This window comes from Saccostrea cucullata, unplaced genomic scaffold (genome assembly GCF_032062105.1).
Source record: "Saccostrea cucullata isolate Sc308-1 unplaced genomic scaffold, CSIRO_AGI_Scuc_v1 ctg403, whole genome shotgun sequence".
Taxonomy (NCBI): Eukaryota; Metazoa; Mollusca; class Bivalvia; order Ostreida; family Ostreidae; genus Saccostrea; species Saccostrea cuccullata.
The window spans coordinates 152,003-163,225 of NW_026932593.1; positions in this window are offsets into that span (position 1 = coordinate 152,003).

An 11,223-nucleotide genomic window follows, 5' to 3' on the forward strand; every position below is an offset into this window, starting at 1 on the left:
TATAGCATGCCTATATTTAGCGGTAAATGCCAAGTATTTCCGAAAAAGCATTCTGAAGTGTCCGAAATATCAACACTTTCCCCTATATGTAAGTAGCATGAACTTCGATGTACATGCTAAGAATAGGGAAAATATTCCTTTCAGGTATTTGTATATAGGGGTTGTCTTAAAGTACAGGTACATTTACATTTATATTGGATTATGTAGGAAATTCCAATCTTTAGCATTGTATAAAGCAAATTAAACTAGTTACAGACTTTCTGCTCAATACATTATATATGATGAGAAATGCTATATTGTACAATATTTACATTTCCAATGTCTTTGTCTAAGATAAATTTACAAATTGTAAATGTACTTTTTTTCCCCATAGCTAGACAGAAGCAGGGCTTGGAGCACGTGAATTGGCGGAATCAAATTAAGCATGTTAATATAAGAAAAGATGAAAGAGGACATTGACGTAACCATCAATTGTCGCCCGGGAAATAAATAAAGTAAACAATAGAAATAGGTCATCTAGATCATCAAACCTCTTCGATATGTTAAAAAAAGACATGCGTCTAGATGATGGAGACGATAGTCGAGAACATTTTGAAAACTTATAGTCGGATGAAAATCAAACAAAAACAATACCCTTTTAAACTTTATTTATTCCTGAAGTAAATGTTGGCTGCATAAAATATAAATTGAAATCAGACATGCATCACCTACATGTGTATTCAAAAATGTATTTCACATTAATAATATAAAACACTAATTGTATAGAGTACGTTTTTATGCGGTAGGTAAAATTCGATGTTCTAAAAAAAGGGGATTTGTCGGTTTTTCGATTGTAAAAGATTACTAACTTTATAAATTAAATATGAAAAACACATATATTTTTACAGATTCACTTTATGGAAGTAAATATATTTAGTATCTCGTAATTTATAAAGGGAAAAAAGAACATTCTGATTAACAATCTTTTTAATGTTTAGAAAAGCTTTAATTCTGAATAACTTCTCCCACTTCAATCCCCATACTTTAACAATTAAACTTATATGTATAGAGCAGCCCGGTCCTCTGGAGACAAATGGAAAATTCATTTCATGATATAATAAGCAAATTCAAAGAATTGTGGTTCCCCGATTTTAGTGTCTTTGTGGTGAGATGTCATTTTTTATGACATATATATTGTGTCAAATATAAACACCCTATCATATTTCATTTAAAAATTATCACCGAAATTGAATTTTTAAACAACAAAATCAATCATGAAGGTCAAGATAAAAAATTATGCCAATGGATAAGTTTTTGAAAGATACATGTAGGTCAAAATCCAAGGTCAAAGCGTGAAAGTTGTTGGATTCTTAAGAAAGGTCTTGTCACAGTATTACCTATATGAAGTATAAAAGCTCTAACCCTAACCGTTCAAAAGTTATGACCAAGGTTAAATTTTTCAAAAAAGTAGGTCAAACTCCTAGGTCAAGGTCAGCGGGTCAAAGTTCTTGATATCCAATGAAAAATCTTGTCACAAGGACGAAATACATGAAGTATAAAAACCCTAGACCTAACCCTTCAAAAATTATGGTCAAGGTAGTAGGTCAAACCCCAAGTTAAGGAGGTCAAATTTCTTGGTACTGTATCAAATAAAAGGTCTTTTCACAAGAACAACATACATGTATGTGAAGTTCGAAATCCCTACCCTTTACCGTTCAAATAAAATGGCCAAGGTTAAAAATATATCATAAATATGGAAATCTCCAAAATCTCTAAAGTTGTTAGTATCCAATGAAATGTCTTCCCACAAAGAATACATATGTGAAATATGAAAGTCCCAGTATCTACTGTTCAAAAGTTATGGCAAAAGTAAAAGTAAAAAAATAAGTCAAACTCAAAGGTCAAGGTCATAAGGTCAAATTTGCTGGTACCCAAAGAAAGATCTTGTTACAAGAAATAAACATGTAAAATATGAAAGTCATAGCTCTACTAAATCAAAAGTTATGGGCAAGGTTACTGTTTTTGTGACCGATGGACAGACGGACAGCTAGACAGAATGATGTACAGACGAATGAGATTTAATGTCCCTTTGCTTTCGCAAAAGCGGGGAACAAAAAATAACTTGCAATGTATGAAATATACGACTTGGAAAAAAATCTTCAAGCTTCTGTAAACAGTATGCTTGTGAAGAGGTTGTTTTATTTTCTGTATATTACTTTAATTTTGTTCTAACGGGTTTCCATACTTTTGAGACTGTTTGGTCACTTGTATATAAGGGACCGGTTTTGTCAGTTTGGTGAGAGCTAGTCTGCAATCGCATCATCTCGGGTATTTCCGTCAGAGGTCGGAAAAACAACCTCGAATGTATTAACATAACCGGATGTTAAAAAATTATACATTTCCTGTTTACTCAAATATAGGATAGGCGGAGTTAGAAGTCCCTTCTATGGTATATTTTAGGTAAAGTCATTACATTGAATAAAGCTAAACTCCATATTCCACAGATAAAAGGTCTCCATGCATTTATTTCAAAGATCGTGAAAAAGGAGGGTTGTCATGGCGGCTACCATATACATTCGAGGTCGTTTTTCCGCTAGTCGTAAAGGCCCGAGAAGTTGCGATTGAGCTAGTCTGGTGTCCGGTAGCGTGACCAGCCGGAGGTGTGCCACGTTTGCATTTTCCCCGGCATGACTTATAAAAATGGCGAATATTTTTCGGTGAGATATACCAGGTAGCACCGAATATCAATGGGTAGCCATATGACCTGCCAGGAGGATTATTGCAGCTGTACAGTTTTGTACAGTTCTAGCCAGTAAGAGTGTTCAAGTAATGTTTATAGTTGGTATACTTTTATAAATTTCCGGTCTCAGTTGTAATTTAGGTTAGATTTTTGTAAATATAGATTAATTTCAGTGCGTAAGGAGCTTGGAGACGAGTAAGTGATCTATGGGCGTACTGAGGGTCGGTTGACGAGGTTTGAGGTTTATTGACGAGTGTTGTATTGAGGGCCACGTGCGTCATATCAAAAGGTCGACATTGTTGAGGGCGTGGTAGGATAGCCGGAGCGTGAGGCTAAGTCCCTGGGGTCTGCGGTTTAGGAACTACCATTTAGTGGACCACGGAACTTGGTGTGACATAGACGTACTTGTACGGCGTGAGCGCAGTGGTGCATTTTCTAGAACATGTGTCGCTGACATCAATTTGTGAATTTGGTGAACTTTGAGTAACTTTCAGTGTTATATATAAGAACACGTTTTCATTTGAATTCATATTTTATCCTTATTTAAATTCAATTCAACTTTTTTCTTAATATTCATTTTGAAAAGACAAAATTCGGTGAATTATTATTTGAATTAAGATCTGATACTAATTGAATCAACTTTGTTGCCTAAATGTTAACGTTATTATGTAAAGTATCAGATTTGGTTAAAATTGAGTTAACAGTTCAAATCTATTTCAATTCTGGTGTGTGAGCTGGTATGTGAGAGTGAGTGTTATTGAATATAATTTGTTTGCTTTTTTATTTGTGTTAATAAACTTATTTGTTATATCTTATTGATATTGTTTTCCTTCTCAGCTCTACAAAATCCTAAAAGAACTCATGACATATTGTGGCAGCGGTGGGATTTTGTAGGAGTTGGTTGAGAGGGAAAATATCTATTAGAATTAACATTTAGGTAAGTTTTGAAAAAGTTCAATTAAATAGAGTAATGTTTTAAAGAAAAGTTATTTGCACATAATTTTTAAACTGAAAGAGTACTCGTTGGCTGGTTTTGTTGTTGAGTTGTGGTGGTTGGTTGAAGTTCACGATGTCGTTACCTAGTTGGGTCCAGGAGGCTATTGGTAAGGGTGAAGATTTAACGGTTTGTCTGGAGATGTGGAGACATGCTAGCGTTGTGGAGAGAGAGGAGCATATGGCCAGACGAGAGAAGGAAAACGAGCTAGATCGAGATTCAGAGGCTACAGCTAGAGAAGGATGCTGAGGAAAAGAGACTTCTTTACAAGAGGGACTTGGAAGAAAAAAAAATTACTCCATGAAAAAGAGTTAGAGGAAAAGAAGTTTCTCCACGAGAAAGACTTAGAGCAAAGAAAATTAGAGGTAAGAATGAGATAATTAGATTTATAGCAACAGGCCTTGCAGGAGAAGCCACCTGGTCCATCGCCAGATGCAGGAGCTAAGGAAACAAAACATGAGGTAAAGTTTACACTTCCCAAATATGTTGAAGGGGAAGATATAGATGTATTCTTGAGGTCTTTAGAGCGATTAGCTATACTTCACAAGTGGGACAAATCAGAGTAGGCATTGCATTTAGTACCTCAGCTTACAGGTAAGGCTTTAGATACGTACGCACGGTTAGGTGATGGCGAAGCTAGCGACTATGAAGTTATTAAGCAAGCAATTCTTAAGAGGTATAACCTCACAGCCATTACTTACAAAGACAAATTCAGAGGGTGTAGACAATATCCCACTGAAACTTTTAGAGAGTTTCATAGTCGTGCAGTGAATTATTTTGATCACTGGTGTCAAATGGAAAAAGTAAATCAGAGGTACAATGTTCTAGTAGATGTTATTATGAGAGAGCAGCTCATTAATAGTTCCTCTAGAGATTTACAAATTTGGTTGAAGGAGAGACAACCTAAGAGGGTAGGTGAAATGGTAGATTTGGCTGAAGCATATCAAAATGCACATCAAGGGTCGATGGTGACGAACAAAGCCGTGGGTATACCATGGGTATGAAAGGTAAGATTACTGGGGCTAAGGGCAACACAAGTTCGTTGGTAAGCCAACAGAACAAATTCGAGAGGAAATGTTATCTCTGTAACAGAGTGGGTCATTTCATAAATAGTTGTCCTTTACGCAAGCCAGGTAGCAAGAGTGCAGTTGGTTGGAAACCAGCTGGAGATAAACAAGGTACTGTTCAAGCAAGTGTGGGTAAAGAAAAAGCAGGGTTAATTCACTAACCTACTAAGAGTAAGGATGGTGTTTTTGTAGAACTTCCGGTTTCAGTTAAAGATAAGATGGAAGTTATCCCAGATAACAGAAACAGAGGGCTGAAATTAGAGGAGGGGTTTGTGAACGGTAAGAGTGCTTCAGTACTTAGAGATACAGGGTGTACATCTATACTAGTTTCAGAAAAACTGGTTACATCGGATGATATGACAGGGGCAATGAGTGAAGTTACTCTTGCTAATGGTAGTTCTCAGCGGTGTCCAGAGGTCTGGATACACGTGGATACACAGTATGTGAAAGGTAAAGTAGTGGAATTGGTGCCTAACCCTCCTTTTGCGGATTTAATAGTAGGTAATTATACCAGAGTAGATATTCCAGAGCAAATACAAAGTGGGGTGAGAGAGTCGCCAGATGAGGCTTGTCAAGCAGTTGAAACAAGATCTGCAGCAAAACGAAAAGAACACAGTCAGGTAGATGAGAAGTTGGAGATTGGTTCGGAGGTGAATGTCATGGATTCAAAGGAAGAGTGGATACAAGAACAAGGTAAAGATCCGAGTCTTGACAGGTTAAGAAAGAGTATAGATAAGAAGCAAGTTTGCAGATTATAGCGAAAGCTACATAACAAAAGAGAAAGGTTTGTAATACAGGGTTTTCAAAACCGATAAAGAAAATCTACTTAGACAGTTAGTAGAACCAGAAAAATTTAGAGGGCAAATCCTATCAATGGGGCACGATATTCCACTAGCGGGACATCTTGGTATCAAGAAGACAAGAGAAAGAATTCTGATGAATTTCTCCTGGCCAGGTATTTTTGAGGACACAAAGAGGTACTGTAAGTTATGTCCCAAGTGCCACAAGGGAACCTCCAAAACTAAAGTAAGTAAAGTTCCTATAGTTTAGGTGCCGCCAATCGAGACGCCGTTTCAGAGGGTAGCTATGGATATGGTGGGCCCATTACCCAGACCAAAGAGAGGTAATAAGTACATTCTAGTTCTGTGCGATTACGCAACAAGATATTCTGAGGCGATACCACTTAGAAGTCAAGAGGCAGAGGTGGTAGCTGAGGCGTTAGTGGAGGTGTTTTCGAGAGTTGGGGTCCCTAAGGAAATACTATCAGATCAAGGTACTAACTTTATGTCCTCTCTTATAACAGAGTTATGTCGCTTGATAAGCATTCGTAAGTTGAACACCACACCTTACCACCCAAAGGCAAAAGGGCTGGTGGAAGGATTCAACGGCACACTGAAGAGAATGCTTCAAAATTTACGCACAAGACGAGCCAGGGAGGTTGGACAAGTTGTTGCCATATCTAATATGTTCTACTGTGCGACCGTTGGGGCGAGCGCAGTTACTTAATATCAAAAAAAAATACACAGCTTTTACTTTTGCTTATCCTCAGTTCATTTAAAAAAAAAAGAAAAAGAAATAACTTCTCAGGCATCGGGATCGTGATTCCGAACTTTTCGGAAGTTTCCGATCAAATCGGAAATACCCGAGCCGTTTAAGTGACGAAAGTATGACGTCAAATAAAAATTCCTGTTGATTTAGAACGAAACGATAGTTTTGTGACATGGAGATTACATTAAATCATTGTTTGTAATTTTTTTCAAGTAAGTTGTTGCTATGTTTTAGCCACCATGTTACTATGCACCGCAAAGGATTATTGGGAGTTTGGAATTTTTTCACGCGGTGAGATAAAAATTTCTTGGAACAATGTGCAGATTTCAACCCGAATTTCCTCCGTTCGTACACGTAAGTCTATTGAGCTCGCTACGCGAGCGGCGCTCGCTTTTATTTGCGTATAGAGAAGTTCCACAGAAGTCCACGGGATTCTCTCCTTTCGAGCTGATGTATGGAAAGTTTGTAAGAGGTCCTTTGACCATTCTTAGAGAAAGTATTGAGGAGGAAGGTGATGAAGATCATCAGTTACAACCATCACTACTAAGCTTCATTATAGAAACCAGAGAGAAGTTGGCAAAAATGGCAGATATTGTGTTGGAGAATGAGGTAGGTAGTAAGCAGGAACAGAAAAGGTACTTTGATCGGAAAGCGAGGTATAGGTCTTTCGAGGTTGGAGAAAAGGTACTGGTCTTGTTACCTACAAGTTCGAGAAAGTTATTGGCTCAGTGGAAGGAACCTGTTACTATTACGGAGAAGGTAGGTCCTGTAGATTATAGGATAAAGTACGATAATGGGGTCACAAAGGTCTACCACGTCAATATGTTAAAGAGATGGATAGACAGAGATGCTGACCAGGTAGTAGCGACAGCAGTTTGTTTGCTAGATATGTCAGATGACAATGAGTGGATAGGAAATCTTTTGATGGATGTAAGGGATACGGTGAAAGATGTGAAGATAGCACAGACTCTATCGAAGGAACAAACAGGTGAGTTAGAGTTGTTTAGAAAAAATTAGTAGTGTGTTGACAAATGTACCAGGTAGAACTAGCTTACTGAAACATAAGATGGTAACTACTAGTGATGTTCCTGTGTGTCAAAAGCCATATCAGATTCCACATATGTTAAGAGATGAAGTGAAGGAACTGTCTGCAATGATAGAAGCAGGTTTTGTAGAGCAGTCAGTTAGTCCTTATGCATCTCCTGTCGTTATCATACCTAAGAAGGTCAAGAGTATCAGGTTTTGTGTAGACTATCGGAGATTAAACCAGGTAATGGTGTTCGATCCAGAACCTAGTGCTCAAATTGAGGATATCATTGATCGACTAGGTGAGGCTAAGTATCTTGGTAAGATAGATTTGACCAAGGGTTATTGGCAGATTACACTAGAAGATTGCGCCAAAGAAAAAAGTGCATTCATCACTCCATTCGGTCATTATCAGTTCACTGTAATGCCGTTTGGAATGATGAATTCGGCAGCCACTTTTAACAGGTTGGTTAGACAAATACTAGCAGGTCATCAGGAGTATTCAGATTCCTTTATTGACGATATTATTATCTTCAGTAAGGACTGGTCTAGTCACCTTGAACACATCAGATTAGTGTTAAAAGCTATTCAGGACGCAGGACTAACAGCCAATCCGAAGAAGTGTGAGTTTGGGTGTAGAGAAATGGAATTTCTTGGACACAAGGTCGGAAACGGTCAGGTAAGACCAACTTCAGACAAAGTACAGGCTATTTTAGATATCCCTGTTCCAACAAAAAATAAAGAAGTGAGATCATTCTTTGGGTCTATGAACTTTTATAGGAAGTTTATTCCCAATTTTTCTTCTTTGTCTGCTTCACTCTCTGATCTTACTAGAAAAACACAGCCAAACACAGTCAAATGGACAGAGGAACGTGATAAAGCATTTAGGCAGTTGAAGAAGAATCTGGTAAGTGCACCTGTACTCTGGAATCCAGACTTAACATTGGTGTTTGTTTTACAAATTGACGCAAGCAACAGGGGACTGGGGCGGTCTTATTGCAAGAGAAGGATACAGAGTACCATCCGATCGTTTACCTCAGTAAAAAACAACTTCCCAGGGAGCAGCATTTCGCCGTTGTGGAAAAAGAATGTTATGCGATTGTATGGGCGGTGCAGCGTCTGCGAAACTACTTGTTTGGTAAGCATTTCATCATAGAATCGGATCACAGAGCGTTGCAGTGGCTTTAGACGATGAAGTCCCAAAATCCCAGACTTCTCCGTTGGAGCTTGGTCTTACAAGAGTACAAGTATACAGTGAGGCATATTCCGGGGAAAGACAACAAATTAGTCGACTTTCTATCAAGGGCTTGTTAGTTGATGGTCAATTTGATTTAGATTTTTTTACAATATTGTTAATATTGGCAAATAAATGGGGGTGTATGTGAAAAGGTTGCTTTATTTTCTGTATATTACTTTAATTTTGTTCTAACGGGTTTCCATACTTTTGAGACTGTTTGGTCACTTGTATATAAGGGTCCGGTTTTGTCAGTTTGGTGAGAGCTAGTCTGGTGTCCGGTAGCGTGACCAGTCGGAGTTGTGCCACGTTTGCATTTTCCCCGGTATGACTTATACAAATGGCGAATATTTTTCGGTGAGATATAGCACCGAATATCAACGGGTAGCCATATAACCTGCCAGGAGGATTATTACAGCGTGTTTGTGTAGTTCTAGCCAGTAAGAGTGTTCGAGTAATGTTTATAGTTGGTATACTTTTATAAATTTCCGGTCTCAGTTGTAATTTAGGTTAGGTTTTTGTAAATATAAATTAATTTCAGTGCGTAAGGAGCTTGGAGACGAGTAAGTGATCTATGGGCGTACTGAGGGTCGGTTGACGAGGTTTGAGGTTTATTGACGAGTGTTGTATGGAGGGCCACGTGCGTCATATCAAAAGGTCGACATTGTTGAGGGCGTGGTAGGATAGCCGTAGCGTGAGGCTAAGACCCGGAGGTCTGCGGTTTAGGAACTACCATTTTGTGGACCACTGAACTTGGTGTGACGTAGGCGTACTTGTACGGCGTGAGCGCAGTGGTGCATTTTGTAGAACATGTGTCGCTGACATCAATTTGTGAATTTGGTGAACTTTGAGTAACTTTCAGGGTTATATATAAGAACACGTTTTCATTTGAATTCATATTTTATCCTTATTGAAATTCAATTGAGCTTTTTCTAAATATTTATTTTGAAAAGACAATATTCGGTGAATTATTATTTGAATTAAGATCTGATACTAATTGAATCAACTTTGTTGCTTACAATATTAAAGCTGAACACTTCTCATAAATAGGCACTGTCAGACGGGTATATAAACCGTTCGCTTTCGTTACACCCGATTGCACACTCGAAACTTGTGGCCTACATGTAGTACTCTTATCGTGGTCTTAGATTTTTTACGTTTATCTCTTGTTTTTATGTGCATTTTCTGTTTGTAAATAATGTATTGACCTGTATTTTCCATGATACTTTTGTCCTGTTTCGGAAAAAATGCGTAAAATTTGATAATTTCATCGATATTGAGTAGCACGCTTTGTAAGATATACGTCTACACTCGTCGGATCTCTATAGTGAAATATATTGAACTGACTAGCGATCTGCTCCTTATATACGAGTTGTAGGGAGAGCGTTGAAGAACGGGAAATATGGCGGACAATGCCTATTTACGAGTAGTGTTCAGCTTTAACGTTATTATGTCAAGTATCAGATTTGGTTAAAACTGAGTTAACAGTTCAAATCTATTTCAATTCCGGTGTGTGAGCTGGTATGTGAGAGTGAGTGAGTGTTATTGAATATAATTTGTTTGTTTTTTTTATTTGTGTTAATAAACTTATTAGTTATTTCTGATTGATATTGTTTTCCTTCTCAACTCTACAAAATCCAAAAAGAACTCATGACAATGCTACAGAGCATGTCTCGTGATTGCCAAGACCAACACAATTTGTGCATGGGCAGGAGGTGCATTACTGGTAAACCCGAGGAGACTATTAAAAAACAAAAATAATAATTGAAGCCAAATTTTCTCTCTTGGAAGCAATTCAATTATTTTGCAAGAGTTTTGATAATCCCTTGTATATATGCATGTAAATTAACATGAACTTCAAAAATGAAAGAAAACAAGCACTGAAAGAAAGAAAAAAATCTGTTTAATATAAATTCCATATTTAAAATACATGTTAAGACTGCCAGCAAAGAAAAAACCACTACCATCAGACATTTATAAAATCAAAAAATAAAAATTTAAGCAAAAGCAACAAGTTAACTTGCTGCAAAGCATCTAATTATCCACAAAAATATCATTTTAGAATTTCAAAAACAATTCTCCCAATAAGAATCCAAAGTAAAATTTTAAAATAAAAAAATACAGATACTAGGCATGGTACAATTCTTTATATTTTAATTAATTTAGATTTGATCAAACAGAGTTTACTTATTTAATTCAAAGATCTAAAAAATAGGATGATATAATCACAAAACTGACATATATACACATTTCAAAAATGACTTGTCATGAATGTCTGAATGCTACAAATAGGACATACAAATTCTTTGTGCTGATATCATTGGATCAGCTGATGTTTTATCAAATTATACAATTATATGAATTACAGAAAAAAAATTGTCATAACATTTGCAATTAATCTGTAATTAATGTATTAAAAAACAATTCATTAACTTTTCAAGCTTCCAATTTATTATTTTAAACTATTAAATTATTTTAAACCCTGTAATTCATATTCAGGAAATAAATACGTTTTGAGTCTATAATGTATGCACACCCATCTTTGGAAGTAATTCATGCAACAATGTCTTATAATATCACAATTCAATGAATATATCTGATGAGAAATAAAAAACAAATTGAAAACTAATAACCA